This window comes from Lactuca serriola, chromosome 8, assembly GCF_051521515.1.
Source record: "Lactuca serriola cultivar US96UC23 chromosome 8, Lser_US96UC23_V15, whole genome shotgun sequence".
NCBI lineage: Eukaryota > Viridiplantae > Streptophyta > Magnoliopsida > Asterales > Asteraceae > Lactuca > Lactuca serriola.
The window spans coordinates 59,875,031-59,899,057 of NC_136415.1; the positions used below are offsets into that span (position 1 = coordinate 59,875,031).

General features: G+C 34.1%; 1 pseudogene; it reads right to left on the minus strand.

The window, feature by feature from the left end:
* Positions 1-1,367: 1,367 nt before the first annotated feature.
* Positions 1,368-23,957, minus strand: LOC145066941 (DEAD-box ATP-dependent RNA helicase 20-like; annotated as a pseudogene).
* Between the last annotated feature and the right edge of the window lie 70 nt (positions 23,958-24,027).

The following is a 24,027-nucleotide window of genomic DNA, read 5'->3' on the forward strand; positions in this document are numbered from 1 at the left end:
TAACGTTCAATAGATACAACTTCAATGAATGAGTTCATGTCTTAAAAGACAATCTCGTAATAGATATGAAATTGTATACACTTAAAGGTCCTAATCGTAAACTATTTGCTTTGAGCAATTAAACCTGAAAATGATACCTAGTAAAAGCATCACCGTGATGCTTAAGATGCTTCAAATAGCAACGACTAACGAAGCAGGAATGAAAGAGAAGGCAATACTCACAACAATAGCTGCAGTGAATGCATCTAGGTCCTACAACGACTAACGAAGCAGGAATGAAAGAGAAGGCAATACTCACAACAATAGCTGCAGTGAATGCATCTAGGTCCTACAAGATCATTAAAATCACTATTTAAATACACACTACATATAAAGGTGTCAATATTCTGATTGCATGTACTTAATATATAAAGACTCCAACAATAAATAGATATGTTATGTTACCTTGAGACACCTTTGAAGGGGATCCAAAATGCCATACCAATTTGGGATCTAAAATGCAATACAATAAAGAAATCCAACATTATTAATTTTGCAAAAGAGTACCTATAGCACCAATGTTTATAAAGGTCCCCATGGCTACATCATTACCCTAGTCCATGTACTCCAAAATCTTTCTTGTTCCTGCAAGCTAGCTGTAATGGCATTCCTGCAAGTGCCCCTTCTCCCATGGATCCTTGAACAAAAACCTAAATAAATTTTAAACTTTTATTTATATTCGAATATTTTTTTTGTTGTATATACAATAACTGAATTTGACATTTATAGTTTAGTAGTTGGAATTGGAAGAATCATAATCTGTCATGCCTTTAATTGGCAGGAAATGGAATGGAATTTAACAAAAAAGGAAGAATAGAATTGAATGGTGAATCCCATCAAACATGGAATTTGAAGGAATCTGATATAATTTAATTCCATCCATTTGCCAATCAAACATGCCATGGAATGGAATCTCCAATTTCAATTCCATCAGAACCATGATAAGCATACCTTAACACATTTTCCATCATTTGAAAATGATAGAGCAAGAACTCGAACAAGTTCCATCAAAGTACCTATTCAATATACATCTTGTACATAAATATAATTTATATTTATATTTTATAACAATTCAATTATTGAAAAAGGAAGTGTTCCTCACTGTGTTGGGGTTCAGCTTTGGCTATCATCAACATCACAAGTTGTCTCAGTATTGTCCACCGCCACATGGAATAAGCTACAGAAGAAAGTTCAAAGGAAGGAAACAAATTCAAAATTCTTAAAAAAATTAAAAATCTTAAAAAAAAAAAAAACATCCAGGGACTTTGATACCTGTAAACTTTAGTTCCTTATCCAACTTATCCTACAATACATCTGTCACACCTTTCTCATCCGTCACGAAAACCCCCATGACCTATATAAATCAAACATCAAAGCTTCAATAACAAACCCAAAGAGCAAATCTGTCATTTTTTTTGGAAAAATCAAACCCGGCCAAACGAACCTGAGGGTGGAGGAGGTGCACCTTGCCCTATTGCCGCTAAATCAGGGTTGACTTTCTGACCGGCCTCCTGAAGTATGGCAATAAGTTCCTTAGCAAACCGAGCATTTGTTGCTGTAAAGAAAGTGTATGTTGTCCCTTTAGCCCCGACTCTTCCCGTTCTCCCAATCCTATGAACATAATATTCCAAGGAACCCGGGAAATCATAATTTATCACATATTTCACGTCCTTCACATCTGTAGCTGTCATTATTGGACTTTTACTAGCTTTGAATTCGGATAAAACCTAATCTCTTTCTGCTTGACTTTTATCTCCATGGATTGATAATGCGGGCCACCCGTCCATTCTGAGCTGGCGGGTGATTTGGTCACACCCTTTTTTCGTGTCCATAAAAATTAGAATTCTACTCCCATCCATGATGTCATCCAACAGTTTCACCAATCTGAAAAAAAAAATTATCAAATTTTATTATTTTAAAGCTTCTAAAAAGTTGAAAATAAAAAATCATCTATAAAAACGGCCTGCTTACTTGTTGTACTTTTGATTCTGAGTAACAATATCCACATGTTGTTGAATCGAATGGTTAGCTTTTAAGTCTTGTGAACCAATCACCACCTGTCCAAATTTCAAATGTCCAAAAAAAAGGATTAAATATGAACACATGGTGAAAATAGAAAAAAAGTAGTTACTTTGTATGGGTTGTAAAGAAACTGTCTTGCAAGTTGTTCGACTTCCTTTGGCCATGTAGCACTCCAATAAAAGGTTTGACAATCTAGTCGCATCTGTGTATATACAAAAACCCATAAGATAAGAAAAAATTGAAAATATATATTTTAGTTTTCTCTTATTATAAAAGGCAGGTTAAAAACTACTAATCACAATTCACAAACCTGTGAAACAATTTTTTTCATTTGAGGTGCAAAACCCATGTCAAGCATCCTATATGCCTCATCCAACACCAGGTAAGTCACCCTCCTCAGGTTTGTATGATGATACTCCAACATATCAATCAATCTTCCAGGTGTAGCAATGATAATATGAACACCTGAAAGAAAAGATTTAAAAAAAATGATGATGAAACATGTGCTTTAGGCACAACAAAGATAGATAGATAAATATAATGCTGGAAAATGTTGAATACGCTGAAGAAGCATAAGGATATACCCGATCCATAGTAGTAAATTCATCTTTGAGCTTATCACCACCTACCTTTCTGTAAATCACGAACTTGAGGAATCTTTGGAACCCCACCATAAATGCAAGTATTCTTAATCTTTGAAGTTATGCCAAATTTAGTTGCTTCTTGTTGTATTTGAATAGCAAGTTCACGAGTTGGAGCTAAAACTAACACAATCGGTCCATCTCCTTTTACTTTGATACCTGTAAACTCGCCGGAAATGGGTTATCCTATTCATGTTCTGATTGTGAATTTGACCTTCACGTCCTTTGTGCTCATTCTATTACCGGTACTTCCCGTACTTATCAACCCTCAATGGTTCACCCCAATCAAACTCATGGTCAAGAAATGGATCCATAAAGTGGACAGAACTCTTACCAAGCACAAAATGCTTTCCCTCCTACTAGTGTTCATAACCCTATTACTAATTTCCAATATTCTTTCGTGGCTCCTGTTATTGTTGGGGTTCAACTTCGCGATTGCAGCTCTACATTTCTCTTCATCCTGCAATAAATGCTCTAGTTCTTCTATTTCTTTCTTAAGTTCACTGACTTCCTCATTCATATACATCTCTATCACCTGATCTTGTCCTTCCACTGACTCAAGCTCCTACAGCATGAATTTTTAAGAACATTTAAGATTAACTATTTAAACATAGTTTCTGAGATTATTAGGTTTAAAATGTGATAGAATATCATCTTAAGACTTAGCTGTTCATCAAGTGTGAAATGTTCTTTGGTGCAATCACAAGAAGCACCAAGTCGCCTTATCTGATTTGTAATGGTTCCTCCATACTTCTCTTTCTATTCCCAAACTCGCTTTGTGAAGTCTTCTCTACCTGATTCAATCCTCTTAATTCATTCAGATGCCAACATTCTTTCAACAACCAACTGAAAACAATATCTGTTAGATATATAATATATTAACTAAGTAGACTAATACAATAATCAGGAATCCATTTGTGGAAAAACTCAAACCTGAGTTGCAATGCCAGCATGATCAGTTCCAGGGAGCTAGAGTGTAGGTATGCCCTTCATCCTGTTGTATCTGATCATAATATCCTGGAACACAATTGCAAATATGAATGGTTTGTTTATTTACACATTGAATGAAGAAAAAATGATGAATTTTACAAAGTTTTTATGTGAATCTATGTTGTTAGTAAACATTTACCAAACCTCAAGAGTTACAAACATAGCATGTCCCATGTGCAATGAACCAGTCACGTTTGGAGGTTGCATTGTGACAACAAAAGGTTCATTTCCCTTATCAAAGTTTGGCTTGAAATGCCCTTGGGAATCCCACCTAGAAGCAATCAATGATTAATACATAGAAATGATGATATGAGGATCATTTTTTTCAGTTAATACGAAACATGGCACATTCGATCAAAAGTAATACCAGTTGCATACACTCTTTCTAGATGAACTGCCTTCAATCTGGTATAATAAAAGTGGATACTACTTAGACATATATATATATATATATATATATATATATATATATATATATATATATATATATATATATATATACATTTAGGCTCATTAAGTGTGGCCATAAAGCTAGGGTTCCATGATACAAAAAAAGAACTTTGAAATTACCTGGTTCGATTCAACACCCCAATCAGAAAGGTTTCCATTATCTTCAGATTCATCTTTTATAGCACCTTTGTGAAAACATGTGAGAACAAATTTAAATTATCGACAACCAAATCAATAAACAAGAAATTTAAATGCCAGATGTTGCAGGGTGTATGATCTTTATGACTAACAGTCAAACATTTTACTTAAATATGTGCAAAATCAAACAAATGTTTTTACCGGATTGTCATAATTATATCGTACATATGTAACTAGCCCTAATTCGTATATCTCCCTTTTTAGCACGATAAGAATCCAAAAATCACAAAGGTTAAACTATGTGTCATTGTGATTTCTGCCAATTTAACTCTGAATAAGTCCCCATATTTGACCAATTACTGCTTAACTATAAAAAAAAATCGGATATTCTATACCTGAATCAGAATCGCTATCTGAAGAAGACGAATGCGAGGCCCAGCTCTTGGGGTTCCAAATTGACGAAAAAAGTTTACTAGCACCACCAGAAACAAATTTGGCAGGGAAAAAAATCCATTTAACCAATTAGGGCTTTCTAGTTGGGGAGGCGCAGTGGGGCGGTCATATGAAGTCTTTCTGGTAGCGCTTCACCGCCGTTTATAGACTTTTCCATTGGATCTGCCGCCACCGCCGTCTACGGCAGACCGAGGACCGGAATCCATGGTGAGAGAATGGGTTAGTAGGAAAGAAGTAGGAGGAAGTAGCAACCGACAAATGAAATTGAAAGGTAGAGGCGCTACACTCCTTTTTTTTGTTCGTGTCACCACACATCAACATAGAGAAATCGAGAAGCCCTACGGGTTTGATCTGTTCAAAAGACGGGACCAGAGATTTGGTGATATTGCGATTTTGTTGTGGGAGAAAAGAGGATTGCATATGATATTAGGGTTTTTTTTGGTATTAGAGTGATATATATATATATATATATATATATAGAGAGAGAGAGAGAGAGAAGAACAATGGAAATAAGGTAGAGGATAACAATGGCGGCCTTTCAAACTTTTGGGATTTTCGTTTCCCTCCAGCTGCAAAAGAAGAGAACGTGTCTTTCATTTTCATTAAAAAAATATAAAGCGACATTCCTAGACGACACCCATTTTTAAATATGTGCCCTCCGTGTTTTTATTTTCCTTTGTTGGTCATTAATTTTAGGGCACGCACAAAATCGTGTTCTCTATCCTTCAAATTTTAGAAGAGATGACATTAATTTTAGGGCACACACTTTTGCGTATCGTAAATCACCGCGTGTCATTGTTTGCGCGTCATTAAAAGGCTGTTTTCTAGTAGTGACGAGTGCCCACCATGTCTTCCAAGCAGTTGAGCAACTCATCCTTTCCTATCAATGTACTTTTCATTGATCAAGGTTCTTGCCTTTTATGCGTTGAAATGAGAACTCATAGAACTCACATGCATAATTAACTCAACTGGAACGGCACAGAAACAAGATAGTGTCAACACGATAGGTTGTGAACCTCAAGTCGTGTGCTAGTGATGATCGATAAGGTTTATTCTTGATTAGTTCTTGAACTTTTCAAGACCATTAAGACTCCCACTGACTCCTTGACATATAAGATTCTCTTGTCAATAAACATTTCTCGACAAACAAATATTCAAGAGTTAATGTAGCTTTTATCAAGACAAAACACTTCACAAAATTGGTCCTAGTTGGTCTTTGTCTTATCCAAGACATCACAACTTTCCACATTTGGTGAATGTTATAAACCTTCTTAAGACTTGTCACTCAATGTCACAATCTTAACTCTAAGACTTGTTTTGGAACGAAGTATAATTGACTTCTTGATTTAACCATTTCTTCAATTCTTGATTCCTCTTATCAGACATACAATTGTACTAAGACTCACTTAGAGGATCAATTGAGATATGGTTCTTAATCATTAATACCTATTATAAAACATAATAAAAGGTACTCTCCCTTCTTCTTAGAATAGAGAAACTTTTATCTTTCTGCCTACTTGATTCTTCGTATTCGTTCTGCTATTGATTTAAACTCTTTCAATCAATTCAGAATTACACTTAATCTTATAAGTATAATCATATTTACTAAACCTTTAGTAAATCATGATGAATATCTTTGTTACTCTTGTGGTGGACTTGATCAACACACAACTTTGTGTACTCGATCTCCTAGTCCTTCACTTGACACTTTGTCAACGAATTAGTCTAATTTCCAAATATGAAATTTCTCATTCATCATGCAACCAAGTTGCATGATTCCAAGTTTCTGTCCAATTGAAACTTGGGTGATGAGAAACTCTCCCTATTTGGTAAATTCTCGACATTTCCACATAATTAAGAATCAAATCCATTATTGCTAATAATAGAAACATTCAAAACATCAATTTTTCATACACGCCATCGCAAGGATAAATAAATAATATAAAATCAAAATTTTATTTTATTGCGGAAAAATTTGTCCTTACAATGCAATACATTGAAAAACTATGCTAATACATATTTCTTAGCACTCTTATTCTAACTCTAAGTAGTAGCTCAAGAATCTAATCTTCAAGGAATGCGATCGAAATCCATTTCTTCACGATTAGATTCTGCTCACTCCTTCCCTTAAGTTTCCTCTCTTTTCTTCGATCATACAAAACATCAATTGCAATCTTATCACATTGTGTATTAAGAATCTAGAATAGGAACTTAAAAGAGTTAGTTAATGGAATTTACCTAAAGCAAAGCCATACGTTTTGACTCTCCCATCTCTTAAATCTCTTTGGTAAATAGGGCAGTTTCGTCTCCAATGCCCCTTCTCTTGGCAATAAAAGCAAAAATTACTCTTTCGGAACAGCACATGGAACTACTTCTGACTTTGCCTTTCTCTTATGATCAAACTTTTCGATCATGGCATGCTTTTCGTTTCCATTGCCTATATCCATTGAATTTTGGGAGTTTGATTCACCAGACAAATTTGCTCGACCAGCTCGCCAAATCATTTATGATTCATCAGCTATAAGCAAATAGGTCAAATCAATGAGGGTCACGTCATGATCCATCATATAGTACTTTCTAACGAACTCAGTATATGATTCAGGAAGCTACTGAAGAACCCAGTCAACAGCTAACTTACCTGAAATCTCGACACCCAACATCCTTAACCTTTCAATGTGTGACTTCATCTCTAAGATGTGTACACACACAGGTTTCCCATGTTTACTTGCCAAAAGGGCTTGAGTGAGCTCAAACTTTTCAAGCCTTCAAACTTGTGGGTTAGGGAGAATAATTGGAGGAGGTGGAGGAAGTGAAGCATGATCTCTTGTTCCTCGATCGAATCGTGGAATATCGTCTTCATGTGGAAAGCTTGTTCCATGGGATTTGGGAATACCATAGTTGTCATACTTTGACATCTACAAAACGGGAGAAACTTTATTCAAGTTAGTTGATTGATTGAGTCCTTAATAAATCACCCAAATGAGATATTAAGGCTAGGACCTAACACAATACGCTACAACCTAGAAAAGGGATGACGTAATCTAGTTGCAGAATATTTGAAGGTAGGTAAATGACGATTTACCAATTTCCACCATGAAAAACGAAAAGGAAATTTAAGTTTTAAATCTATGAAAACTCCTAGATCCTTTGAGATTCATTGAACTTTTCAGTGGCATGTTTAAATATCGATATGCCCCTCTAGTTTGTGACTAGGATACCGAGGATCACAAAGCAGGTGTGAATAACTATGCAAACTTACATGGTGCCCCCACATGTTACAGTCACCTATTCGATGTGCCGGTTAACCACACACGCTCCACCGAACTATGACAAACATTGAGTCTCCCTTTGCTACCTTTGCTTAGAACCATTTAGTGTGCCGGTTAACCACACACGCTCCACTAACGTCTTCGCAACGGCACAAAGTGTAATTTCATGGGATTGCATCAATTTCACTTTTGCTTAAAGTAACTAGGATTGGGAATTTGAAAAAGTGTTTAGTTACTTTACATAGATTCATTATACTTATTAATGAAGAGAGGATTTCCCTATCATACCCGTTCGGCCAACAACCCTCCACCGATCAAGGAAGCGGTGGGTAAGAGTGGATACCCATTAAACGACCATTTTATAGGCCATAACCTTATACCCCCCTTATAGATCGGCTTCGTGAATGAGGCCTACTAACGGTAAGACTAGCATTTTAGTTATACATATATAATAATAAACTTTTAATGTTGTACATAGTATAAGGGTGTATTTTACACATTTAAAATACTAGGTGGTTTAAATTATACTTTTAATTAACCAAAATCATTATGGATTCATTAACTCTCTTTTAATTATACACTTAATTAATTTAATAAAACCATAAGGGTTTAATTTGAACTTTTCAAATTAGGGTTTTGGAATTTAGACTTTCAAAATTAACTTTTAATCAACAATTTAAATTCCAAAACTTGAGGGCAAGTTTTGAAACTTTTCAAAACAATTAGGTTTTAATCTCACTTAAAATTTTCGAATTTAAGACATTTAAATTAAAATTTTAAATATTAAAACTCTTGATTTAATAATTATCTTGAATTAGACTATTAATTTTAATTATTTCTCCTTTATTTTTTCTCTTAAACCAAATTCCATAATCATCTTCTTCCTCATGTCAATGGTTGTGCTTCAATTGATGTTTTGTGTGTTCATAACAGAATGTAGCACCATAACATGGTTCCTTTTTCTCATGTATTCTTAGAATTTGCGTATTGCCTCTTCCTTGCATCTCCAATTATCACACCTCTACTTTGGCATCACACAAATCTCTACAAACTGAAGCAAGCATCTCCTTCAAGACATCTTTTGACGATCTATGTCATCATTAACCCTAATTAATATTATTCATAATTTAATTCCATTATTTATAGTTTTTAGCTTCAAAATTTAAACCTGATTAGTTTTTTCTTTTTTAAAAAAACTCATTAAATAAGCATATCAATAATTATGTTATCTTTAATCTCTAGATATATATTAAAAGAGAAACATGATTACATCATTTTCAAAAATTAGGTTTGTTGATTGACTTTTCCTTATAGTTTTCCACCCTTAGATCAATTTGATGATGTCATCAATGTTAATAGGATTTTTTTAAATCCTTTCAAATGTTAATTAAGGAAATAATTATTTTTTTCGATTCCGACATTTATGATTAAAATGTTAATTAAGAAAATAATATCTTTAAATCATTCAAAATCGTTGACCCTTATAATGTTCAAAACCATCATTTAATCAAATCTCATTAAATATTCATCTATTTTTGACAATTATTTGAATTTAATATAAAATCACACCTCCTGGTTTCTAATTATTTATTGAAAATCGTTAATGAGCTCTCATTCCTTATTATCTTCATCAATTTCCTTTAATTATAATCTTTGGAGATACTAAATAATAGATAAACATGCTGTCTCCAATTTAAAGTAGATTTTAAAAGATTTAGTTTCTCATTGTCCGCATTTTGAAAATTATAAATAGTTCTCACATTTCTCATTCTCTCTTTCACATGTTCGTTCTTATATCAATGCACTACATAAATTGAACAAAACAATACATCAACCTTCACATCAGTTTTATTACGAATCTTCAAGGTATGTCCTTATCTGCGTGTGCTTTTTAAGATGTGTATGTGTTGTGTTTCCCTTTGTTGGTACCTCTTATATGTGTTAACTAACTATTTGTAAATGTTCTCAGAGAAACCTGCATAAAAAGATTTACAACTTCATAAAAATATTAACAACTTCATCTTCTTTATATAAATCAAAGTGTCGAATTTCTACATCTACACACATTTATATTGACCCTTATAGATAGGGTCAGACCTAATATAAGTGAAATATAGAAAATCATAAGTACATGAATATATTCAGATTTCTATAAACATTTGGAATTCGTATAATCATTTGTTATGTTATGAGATCCATCTATAAATTTTATAATCTCTCAAACCTAATATAGATCAAGCAAAAATAGCTAATCTACATCATGGAAATTCAAATTAACATGTGTATGTGTTGTGTTTCTGTTTGTTTGTACCTCTTATATATGTTAACTAACTATTTGTAAATGTTCTCGGTGAATCTATTCATTGCCCACTGCATAAATTCAAATAAATTAAAAAATATATATTGTTAACAACATGGGTTATTCACTTTGATACTTTTGCATGCAAACTTAGCAACCAAAGTCTGAGGTTTTTTATTTTACTTTGAATAATTACTCTTTTTGTTTCTTTTCTAATTTTAATAATGGAATATTGGAATTTATTGTTTTACACCGTGTCATGACAGCAATAGAATCTCACGACCATAAAAGTTGTATTTTATTTGATTATCAAATAGTTATTAAGAAAACAACTTACCTCAGATTTTATTTAAATAGTATTTGTTTTTGCTTAGTCTCATAGTTATCTCTAATAGTTTTGTGTTTCTCTTTACAGAAGGCGAAATGGCACATAACAGTGTCAATGAAGTCGTCTTAAATAGTCTTGCTACATAGATGCCTCGAAGGAATCATAGAATATCCATATTCAAATAGTCATGGGTTGGAAGCAGACTTACAAAAAGAACACAAACATGGTGAGAAGCTTGGACATGATTTTAATGGACCAACAAGTGTGATTTTACTAAATTAAAATAATGCTATATTTTATTTTATTTTTCAATAAAACAACATTGGTTATCACCTACAGGGCACTAAAATACAAACAACAATAAAAAAAAAATATCATTAATGCATTTCAAGCTCTGTTTGATAAAGGAGTTGTTAGGGAAATCACTAAATTTGGCATAGCTAGAAACGAAGGAAATTACATGTAAACAGCTACTCAGTGCATGAAATTTATTCTAATTTATTTTAAGAATGGATTTGATTAGTTAAATTATAACGTGTCACTGAAAATAAAATTGAGGACTTAAGACTACACGATTCCATCCAACTTTCAAATCTTACATTTAAGGATATTATCATCAAAGTTTTCATTTATTTTTCTAATAACAAAAACCTTATGACATCATCTTAAACAATTAGTGTCATTGACTGTGTTTCCTTTATATATTTCCACCCGATAAATTTAAAATCATGCCTCTGTAAAGCCTTAGGGTTTGTGAAATTTTAAACACAATTTCTGTTAAACAAGGTATTCAAATTTCAAAAAATAAATAACATTTTTCAGTTAATAATCCGTAATTAACTTAAATTCATAACCTACCATCTAATAATTCGTATCTCTACACTTTTTAGATGATTTGCATATGATTTAGTCTCTTATCATTAAATCTTAAATCATTGTAATCGTTTCCATATTCAAATTTCAGTATAATATATATATATATATATATATATATATATATATATATATATATATATATATGTGTGTGTGTGTGTGTGTGTGTGTGCATGTGTGATTTCCTATTTATTTTATTATTCATATCAGTTACTGAATTACTTTGGTTGTTTTTTAAATCCTTTCTTCTACATAATCATCATCGACGACACCAACATCTACATAAGGTTAGCAAACTGATTTTGCCTATTGATTTTCTTTTGTTGGCTGTTAATGTGTTCAATTACATGTATGTATGTATGTGTGTTTTATGATGTTGTTTTATAAAGTTTCTTTCGATTGTAAATTAGTTGATTATTGAATTTGCAAAGTGTTTGGTTTTTTACTCTTTTTTTTTAGGGGGGGGGGGGTTAATTTTTTTATGAATTATATCTCCTCTAACTTTGTTTGGCCAGTGCTATTTGGTTTCGGGTTGTATGAATTTGCAAACTGTTTTTTTTGTGGGCAGGAGGGGAGAGATAAACATTTTCCTTCATTAAAAACAAGATTTATGCAAGCAGCAATCATTGTCAATATGAGGAAGCAATTTTTTAAAATTAGACATAAATTGAGAACTAGGAACATTTATTTGTTTCTTGTCATTCAATTTGCAATAGAATTATGGCATAAACTGATTGTGATGGAGTATATCGATCTATTAGGAAACAGTATAGAGACATTTTCGGTAATTTTTATACAATAACACACATTAATCCTTTGTTTTGGGTCATTTTTGCTGATTGATTTGGTTAGTTTCAGATTCCTTTGTGAAAATTGGTGTTTTTCTTGGCTTTTGGTGCAAGTGTATGGTTTATAGTTTTTTTTTCATTTTTTTTATTTATAGCAAAGTATTTTGCTATTTGTGTATACGTCTTTATAAAACAAAAAAGTTTTATTTTTTGGTTTGTGCGATATTCGATCTTCAAGGAATTATTTTTGTTGATCTGCAATAGCAAAAGGTTTTAATCTAAAATTATAAAAATATGATTAGAGACATTTTTAACTATTTGGCTATTCGATCAAGGCCCAGATGTCAGGTTTGCAACCTGTGAAATTTTTGCATCTTATTCGAAGCTTATGGTTACTCTGGTTCTTATGATATAAGTAATGCATATTTATGCATAACATTATGCTTTGAATGTAAAAATAATAATAATAAAAAAACTTTTATTTAAATAAAAATGTGGGTTTTAAACAAAAAACTATATTTATATGCTTTAAAATGTAATAAAAATATATTTATATGATTTCAAATGGAAAATGGTCAACAGTGAATAAAGTTGGATAAAATGATGTTCGATTTGGAACAAAAATACAGAGTGTCAAAACTGAAAAAAAAAATTACATTTAGTGTCAAAATTCAAAAAAAAAAAAAACAATAACTTAGTGTCTTTTGTGGGAAATAAATTCAATTTTGACATGTCATGTCAGTTTGTCACGTCAGCAGCCAATCGGGTTGAACGGTCAAGTGGTCAGAATTGTAAAAAATTGAAAAATGCAGTGTCAAATTTGAGATAAAAATAAACATAGTTTCAAATTAGAATTTTGGTGTAAACTTAGTTATTACAATTAGTTATAACTAAAGATGAAATTACGTTTAATCTATTGGTTATTTTAAAATTTTATTAACATTTTAAAAAATAAATTTTTAAATAATATAACTTTTATTTTATCGATATTATTTAATTATATTTTGAAAGATATGTTAAGATTGTATTTAAATATGGTATGATATCATTTTTTTTTATTTTAATGAAAATATTATAAAATCTTTATTAATTTTGGTATGATGTTGAATATTTTTGGTATAATTTTTTAGATGTATATTAAATATAATTTTAATTAATTTTAACAAAATCAAGGTTAATTATCTTTGGATTTGATACTAATTACGAAAATGTCATTTTTATATATTAAAGATGATTATGATTTTTGTAAATATTATGTTATAAGAATCGAATTAATTTTGATATGATTTTAAAATATTTTGGTATAATCTTATTGTACTTTTAGGTTGATTTAATTGTAAATAATATATAATCTATTTATACATCCTTTGAAATTAAGTATAGAAACGATTTTGTTGACATCTATAATATATGGGTAATAATTTCCAAAATTGTCTTTAAACTTCTGTTGTATATATTGTATATGACTTCCTTAACGATTACTGTTATTCACTGTGAACATCAAAACTCTCTAATATCAGAATCAAGATACCGAGAAATACACAAGGTTAGTAATTTTATTCTTTTTATGTATACAATATCAATTTTTTTACTTGACACACATTGAAAGACAATTGTTACATGATGTTTTGCTTACTAATTGTCATTTCAACTTATCAAATCACTTCAATTTATCAAATCAATAATGGAGTACACTTCAAGCAATAAAAGTAATGATGCACAAGATCACTCATCCATCATATGTGGTTTACATCTTATTGTCTAACAATGACATATTGCAATTCGATGTACATTTAGAAGATTAATTAGTGATATATGCACCTTCTATTATTAATGATCTCAACTCGAATGCATCGAGACTTACCAAGTTTGATAGAAAATTGGGATATTTTTCTATAGGTAGAGATCGTTTGTGGGGTATTTGGGTTTTCATACATAATCAATGAGTTAAAATCGATGTTAGTAATTACAATGCTGATTCACATGAATGCTGAGATTATCGAAACAATCTCCTTAATTTTTTTAAAGGAAATACGATTAAGTATGTTGTTCCGGCACATCGTTTCTCAAGAAGTATTTTCATTTCATTCAGATTTTGAGATAATGACTGTGCCAAGTAGAAATATATTTTAATCGTCAATTCATATTTTATTTTGTTTAATGATATTAATTTTTTTTAGGTTACTTTATCATTTTTTTATCGTGTCGACTTTTTATAACTTTATATGACTTTTTATACGTTCTCCCGCATTTAACGCGGGTCATAATCTAGTTTTAATTATTAAATCATAAGGGATTATCTAAATCATGAGGATAATTACCATTTATACATTTAAGATATCATAATCCCTTAAACTTCTACATAGATTTCGTAAATAAGGGATGGGATATCCCAAAATCTTTAATTACCATATTTAACTATTAAAAGACAATTACAAGATATGAGATAATCCAAATCACTAAAATTTAGGATCTTATCTTGGGGAGGAGGCTAATTTCGAAAATCATGGGGTTTTGCAAACCCTAGATTTCGAAATCTTGGGGCTTAAGGAAAGGATTTGAACACATAATCTCGAAAATTCTAGCCTCCTAGGGTTTATTGGCAATAAACCCTAATATGTCAAGTTCATACAATTGTATAATACTAATTGAAAACAAGTTAACCAAAGGCTCTAATACCACTGTTAGGTTTTATACAAACAATCCTATGTGTGCATGCAACCCTAGAATTGGATCTATGTTTTCACTATTAGATACACAACATTATGAACACATAATAAAACCCTAATGAGTCATACTATTTTCGAAATTCACCAAGAAGATTAGATTACATACCTCTTGTTGTTATGTTGCAATAACAACTCAAACCCTCCTTGTAATGGCTTTAGAAAGCTTAGAGTCACAAGTGTCACTCCTCTAATGGCTCACAAACACCAAGAGCACGAGGATGAAGAATGATAAGAGAGGAGGCACCCAAAAACGTGTGGAAACCCTAAGGAAACTCTTAGCCACGTTTTTGGTGCTCTAAGGATCCTTAAATAGTGAGGCTATTAAGGTTATCTAACAAGGAAACCCTAATTTGACTGCTTAGACCCTAAGCAACCCATGGACTCCCTCCTTAGAGGCCTAGGACGATTTCTAATGGGTTTCCCCATAGAATTCGTCCACCCCTCTAATATGGAGTCCATTACCCTAATATTCAACTATCATACAATTGACAGTTCTAGTCCTTTAAGTTTAATTAATGTTTTTTAGCCACAAAATTAATTCTTAATTAATTATTGACTAATATTAATTAAACAATATTATTTCTCCTTTAATATATTATTCTCATAATATATTAATAAATCATAATTAATCCTCTCTCTTTTTCTCTCTCTCCATAATTCATCCTATTAAGTTGCTTTGGTGAAGATAACCCAAAAAGACCATGCACCATCGGGTCAAATACATACCAAAATAGTTATGGACTTAGACACTAATCCAACATTATTTTCCAAAATATAATGTTGAGGTGACACAATATCATATGTTTTTCTTGTTTTCGTTTTTCGCAAATTATTTGTTTTTTCGTATGAACCTTCCCATATATATATATATATATATATATATATATATATATATATATATATATATATATATATATATATATATATATATATATATTACTGCTACTAATAATAAATAGTACTAAACATTTATTAAAAGATAAAGAAAATTTTATAAAAAAATGATTGACGTCGACCAGATAGAGCTGGTTAATTTAAATTCATTTCCTTTAATAAATAATAACAAGAATATTAAATACCAAATAATAAGTTAACTAATACTACAAGTGGCACTGAATAGTTGTAACTTCTCTAATTTGTGATTATTGACTTATTGCAACGTAGATATAAATATGGCCACATAAATATACGGCTTATATATAATTAATTAATTATATATTATGAGTTCCAATTAACGAGAGGACTTGTCCGCAGCCACTGCTCACAATAGATGTGTGTTACCGTTTATGTAATGTTTCAATTCAAACATTCAATCCTTCACCAATGAAAGTATAGTGTACGACACTTGCAAACAATTTTTAAGAATATCGTTCGAATATAAACATGTATATGTTAGCTGTTTTTTCAATTAGGGTTTTTTATATATTAATAAACAAAGTTGGGTGAGGATTTGCATATCTAAGTTTGATTTAACAACGACAACTTGTCTTGAATGAAAACAATAATGTGCAAATGCACATAATCGATCCCACCTTTTGTTAATCTTTCTTATTGTACAATTAATGTCTTGATCTAAAAAGAATTTAATTTTGAGTTTGGTTTCGTTGTTAGATGACCTATTTATGAATTCAGATTCGACGATATTATATATCTTAATATGTTTAGCTAACACTTTTTTTTTATACTTCGACTACTCTCCATTGAAGTAATTTATTTTTTCCAGTATGATGTATATCATGACATTATGTATAAATCATTGTCGAAAATTAAAAGTATAACATCCCTACATCGTATTGAATTCAAGTCGGATCTTATTACGTAATCTGGTGAACATTAAACGTGAACATATACATAAGTAAGGCAGGCGACTTACAGAATATACATGGATTCCTATTAATGAAATATGATAAGACATAGTATATCTCGCTTTGAAGTACCGCCTTCCTTTATTGATTAAAACAATGGTGTTAACCTCTGCATCCTCTTCATCGACAGCGACGGTAAGGTAATCAACTTTTTACTAGGTTTTTCTTGATTTGAGAAAGATTAATGGTGCCAATTTTTGAATCTTGTGAGATCCATATGGGGTTATTATGAATGTGTGTGAATAAGAGTGGTGCGTTGGGAGATGAAAAATAAGATGTTTGTCAGTACCATGCCAATAGATGGTATAGTTTGGGCTATGACGAAATACCTCCAAATTTTTAGGACTTCATTTTAATATATTTTATTATGTTATTATATAAAAAGAATTGATATATTGTGTACAGTATGAAAGAAATCTGAGTCAAAATAAAATCAACAAAGAAGACCAAGGGACGTGTGATTTTTCTAGAATAATCATCTGAACACTCTCACCACAATCGAATTGAAGAGCTATATGAATCGATTCTGATTTTTTCAACGGTAAATAAAATCTATTCATAATAAATCAATTTTGATTTTTTCATACAATCTTTTGATTTTTTATTTCAATTTATGTTTTATGTTTTTTAATTTCAATATCTCTTAGTACATCCATTATGATAATTTGATTTCAGGCATCCTTCAAAAAAAAGAATTATCATATAATCGTGTTATACTGTATTCATGTTAACGTGATCATGCATCTTACTGATATTGATATTTGATTGTTAATTTGTGTTAATCTAATTTTTGATCCGTCTTAACGTGATATCTGATTTGTATAAATTATAAGATTTTGTTAATGTTTTTCACTTATTTGATGTAAGTTTTATTGAAAAAAAAAATTAATTTATGTATTTTCTATTATGATTTGTTGAAACTCAAAACTTTAACACCATAAGTTTTGAAATTCTTGTTGCTAAAACCTGGAAATCGATTCAAAATTCTAAATCTTTGTTGCTAGAAAACGATTTGACGTCACAAATTTCACAACTAGCTCTTTTTGTTTTCTTTACTTGCTTTTTCTCATTGATATTGTTTGTAAGTTTAAAATAATAACATGTTGTCTAAAAACATTTATCTGGTAGTGAAAAATAATAATAATAATACTGAACAACTAATATTATTACAAAAACGATCAAAGGATAAATTTATAACATGTAACATTCCAAAATTTAAGGTAAATTTTCATTTTAAACAATTCCAAAAACCATAAATGTTTACAAAACATAGTTTCCAAAATCAAAAATCATAGATCAGAGTATCCCAAAATCATAATCTCATAAAAATCTGAAAGATATGCACGATCAAGCCTTCGCCTTGCCCCTGTCCTCTGAAGTACCTGAAACCATAATAAAGCAAACTGTAAGCAAAAGCTTTGTGAGTTCCCCCAAAGTATCACACACAACCATACATATAACAGCATGCATATATGAGCCTTTAGTCTGTCTGGACCGCTTCGTAGGGCCTACATCCTATCTGGACTGCTCTCTTGGCCTTTAGCCTGACTGGATCGCCTTGCAGGCCTTCGGTCTATCCGGACCACCCCAGGTAGGTCCTTAACCAATATATGGGGCCTTTGCCCAGTACACACAATGTACCACCATGTACGCTCAACGTACTCAACCTAATCTTACTTTTCCTCATTAACTGCTTATTCCATTAAGATTTCACATCCAAAGCTCTGATCTAGTCCCAAATATCATTCTAAGTCATAGAGTTTCCAACTTTATGACTTTTCATAGCTAGAAGGAGTCCAAAAAGCCAAAACCTTAACTTAATACACAAACCAAAACATCATAACTCTTGCATGGAGGGAAGAAAGGGACCAAGATCACATTTTTATGGTTCCTAGCACTCAAAAATGTCTGAAAGGACAACTTTTATGGTTTAGAGTAAGCCATACTCATGAATACCAAAATTATGGGACCAAAATGCATAAAAACTTAAGAACTAGTAAGATCTAAGGAAAACATTCATTAAGATCCAAGATTTATACCTTCAATGGATGCTTGAGGGTGAGATACTTATAGATCTAAGTTGCCTTTAGCTTCCAAGATGATCTACCATCTTTTTCCTGCTTCACATGCATAAGAACACACTCTTTTCAAGCTCAAAATCACACACCAAAGAACTAGGGTTTGCAAGGGACAATTTTGGGAGATGGAGGCTGATAGAGGAAAGGGTTTTAAGAGGATAAGTATGCTTAAATAGTGCTCAAACGCTAAAAATTAGGGTTTTCTCACCTATGAAGTAAGCTTAGTGTACTCGCATGCACATGTGACCCTTTTTAATGAGTTACGTCAAGCGTATGCCCCAAGTGTGCTTGGCGTAGGGACCAATTTTGCAACAAATTTTTGCACTTAGGGTCAAAAGGAAAATACCCGATGTCTGGGTGTTACAATTCTCCCCCACTTGAATCAGACTTCGTCCTCGAAGTCCAGCGCTGCGAATAACTCTGGGTAGTGCTCCAGCATCTCTGCATTGATTTCCCAAGTCTATTCGGAACCCTTTCGATGCTTCCTACGAACTTTGACCAATGATACCACCTTGTTGCGCAAGGCCATCGTCTTCATATTCAAGATTGTCACTGGCCTCTCAACATAGTTCTGGCGATCATCAACCTGAATATCGTCCAAAGGGAGCACCACTGAATCATCAGTTACACACTTCCGAAGCTAAGAAACATGTAAAGTGATGTGGATTTGGTTGAGTTCGTCAGGCAGATCCAGTCAGTAGGCCACCCTACCTACCCTGGCGACTACTTGAAACGGCACGATGAATCGGGGCCCCAACTTGCCCCTCTTCCTGAAGCTTTTTACACCATTTTTAGGTGATACCTTTAGTAAAACCATATCGCCGACTTGGAACTCCAACTCGGATCGATGTTTGTCAGCATAACTCTTATGTCGACTCTGAGTTGTCTACAACCTCTACTTGGTTTACTGGAAAAGCTCTGTCGTCTAAAGGACCACACCAGTCCTCCCCATAACCCTGTGACTGACCTCCCCGCAACAAACTGGGGTACGACACATCCTCGCATAAATAAGCTCAAAAGGAGGCACACCGATACTAGAGTGATACTATTGTTGTAGGAGAACTCGGCAAGAGGAAGGTAGGAGTCCCAAATCCCACTGAAATCTATAACACATGCTCTTAACATATCCTCGAGCGTTTGGATGGTCCATTCGCTTTGGTCGTTAGTCTGCGTGTGATAGGCGGTGCTAAAGAGTAATCACGTACCCAGTTCCTCGTGGAACTTCTGCGAAAATCGAGAAGTGAACCGAACATCTCGATCAGATACAATGGAAACTCGAGCACCATGACGAGCGACAATCTCGCGTACATACACATTGGCTAATTTCTCAGTCGAGGAGCTCTACTGAATAGCTAGAACGTGGGCACTCTTGGTCAGACGGTCCACAATGACCCGAATCGCATCAAACCCCTTAGTCGTCCTGGGCAACTTGGTGATAAAATCCATGGTAATATATTCCCATTTCCACATAGGAACCTCTAAAGGCTGCAATTTTTGTGCGGCCTCTGGTGCTCGACCTTGACCATCTGATAGGTCAAGCCCCTCTCAAGATACAGGGCTATCTCTCTCTTCATGCATAACCACTAGTAACTAAGTCGCAAATGACGGTACATATTTGTGGCTCCAGGATGTATCGAAAATTTGGACTTATGTGCCTCCTCCATTACAATCTGCCTGATCCTACCAAAATCTGGTACCCAAATGCAACTGCACCGGGTCAACAATCTGCAACTGTCGGTAGAAAACTTTTCCATCTCACCCTTGATTCTCTCATGCTTCCAATTTTCCATCTTGACTCCGTCGGCCGGAGCCTCCTTAATCAAATGCAGAAGCATAGAATCGATAAAAAGCCACACATAAACCAAACAAAATAAGTACTAGCAGACTTGTAGCTCAAAGCATCAGCAACCACATTCGCTTTCACCGGGTGATAAAGAATCTCGCAGACATAATCCTTGACCACGTCAAGCCATCTGCATTGTGTCATATTCAAATTCGGATGATCCATTAGATATCTCAGACTCTTGTGATCCATTTATATGGTACATCAGACCCCATAAAGACAATGCTGCCAAATCTTGATGGCAAACACTACCGCCCCCAACTCCATATCATGCGTCGAAAATTGATCCTAATGCGGCTTTAGCTGTCTTGAGGCATATGCAATACCCCTCCCTTTCTACAAGAGTACTACCCCTAAACTGGTGATAGAAGCATCACAATAAACAACAAAATCCTCCAAACCCTCCCCGAGGGTCAACACCGGGGCCTCACATAGCTTCTGTCTCAGCGTCTCGAATGCAGCCTGATGTTCAAGGCCCCAGTGAAAATCTACGCCCTTTATCTTCAAACGATTGAGAGGTACAACAACTTTGGAGAAATCCTGAATAAACTTTCGATAATACCCTGCTAACCCCAGAAAACTCTTGATCTCCAAAGGCGACTTCGGGACCTCCCACTGCATAACTGCCTTAATCTTGTCCGGGTTGACCAGGACCACGTTCTGGTTAACGAGGTGCCCTAAGAACTAGACCTCCTGTAACAAGAACTCACACTTTGAGAACTTGGCATAAAGCTTATCCCTCATCAAAACTCCCAGCAGCTCTCGGAAGTGCACCTCATGTTGCTCCCTGGTCTTTGAATAGACCATAATATCATCGACAAAAACAATGAGCGAACGATCAAGCATTGGCCTACATTATCGATTCATTAAATCCATAAATGTCTTCGGTGCATTGGTGACCCCAAACGACATCACCACAAACTCGTAATGACCATAACAAGTTCGGAAAGCTTTCTTCTCCATGTCCTCCTCTCTAACTCTCATCTGATGCACCCTGCATCTGATCGAAGAGGTCATTAGTCTAAGGAAGTGGGTAACGGTTCTTCACCGTCAACTTGTTCAGCTCCCGGTAATCAATGTATATCCAATGCAAACCATCCTTTTTCTTTACAAAAAAAATTGGTGCTCCCCATGGCAAACTGCTCGGTCTGATAAATTGCTTGCCCAACAGCTCCTGAAGTTGAGAGGACTACTCTTGCATCTCCAGTGGTGCTAATCGATATTGCGCCTTAGCAATAAGTGTTGCACCAGGGATCAGATCAATCTTGAACTCCACTTGCCTCGCAGGAGGCACGATAGGTAATTCCTCCAGAAATACATCTGGAAACTCTCTAAATGCAGGCACATCCAAAACTAACACCCCCTTCTCCACCCGAGTGTTAACCACATATGCGAGATAACCCATACACCTATAATGTATATACTGTCGAGCCCTAGCAGCAGAACAAAAGGCTAATACAACCTTGGTACCCTCAACACAAATAGTCAGTTCTCACCCATTTGGGGTTCGAACCACTACCCGTTGCCTCTCGCAATCTATCATGGCACCGAACCTGCTTAACCATTCCATTCTTACTATCACACATACATCCCCCATAGGGATAAGCATCAAATTGATCGGGTAGGACACCCCGAAAATCTCCATGGTATAATCCCAAAAAAAGGAGATAACCCCGATGATGCATTCCAAAACTTATGTGCTTAGATTTTGTACTTTGCTCTGGTAACAGCCCGTGTGTTATTGAATGCATATCTTGGCTTGAAATCCCAACATCCTAACGTCGCACAACTTGGTGCTTCCACCGCTGACCAGGGGTGTGACAGATTGGTATCAGAGCTACAGATTATAGCGACCTAGTAATTCCTTAGGATATACAACTATAATCTAGTATTACACTATAACTAGGTTTTGCCCTCTAAGACTAATAATAATAATAAGTATTAATATTAATTACCTTACTTCTTGACTACTTACGGGAGAGGTGACTAGTGTGAACTATTGCTTGGGTTGTTGTATTTCAGAATGGATATATGCTAAAATGATCCTGCCCATCAGTACTTCTCATCTGGTTGATCCTTACTTGATAGTAGTGGAGTACAAAACCCTAAAATACATCCAACCCAACAAAGATTAAGAGCGATATAGATACGCTCATATAAGTATCTACCACCCAACAATGTGAAGCTACGAAGTTGCAACTCATTATTTTAGGTCAAAAATATTTAGAGTTGGTATAGTACAACGGCCATACCAAAACTAGACCTAGAATACGCAACTAACTTTTATTATGGTTCGACCAACGCAAGACCAAACTCGGATACGGTGGTTGGAAATCTGAATGATTGAGGACTTCTAGATTGGATGCATAGAATTCTATACTTAGAAGCTTCTCTTAGAGACTTCTATGTCTGGGGATGGCTAACGTAACGACATCTACATTCGAGGATTTTTTCCACCTTAGGAACCTTTAACTTATGACATAGTGGGGGAGACTCATGAGTTACGGGTACTATCTATTATATACTTATAATTTGATATTATATATTATTTAATTGATCTTCACATATCTCATAAACATCTTCATGTTTGATTTCTTATGTAGGTTTGCCGAGAGCATGGCAGACGATAAATTGTGGAGGGAAACTTCCTAATTAGAGGAGGAGCATACAATACTTGATGAATCAGTCGATACCCTAGGTGACAGTGATAACTCAGAGCCTGATTATACTCCCACTAAACTCTCTTCAGATCCAGTCCTTTCACCAGCCTACACACCAACTGGGATAAAGTTTCTAAGTTTTGAGTACGAGCACGACGAGGATGAGAAGGACATTGCCATCTCACCGGAGACCTCACCACCCCGCCCCACTCATTCCCATTGATCTTATAGGACACCCACGGGTACTCGGGTGAAGCAGACCCCAAGGAAGGTTCCTGCTACCCACTCACGGAAGAGGGCGGCATCCCTAACAGCATCACCAATGACAGCAAAGAAATCTCTTAGAGACACCGTCTGGAGGCCCCAGATACGAGCCTGTGCGTAAGAGGATGCTATTGGCTCACGGTTCGAGGTGGGGGAGTCATCCACTGCACCTCCCCCTACCCCAACTACTCCTATGAAGCATGCCATTTCTCTTTTGGTGCCCCACATTGCCCATCACTCAAATCGTATTGTTGCGACAGACACTGATCTCTTTTTGTTGAGGATAGATTTGATGCAG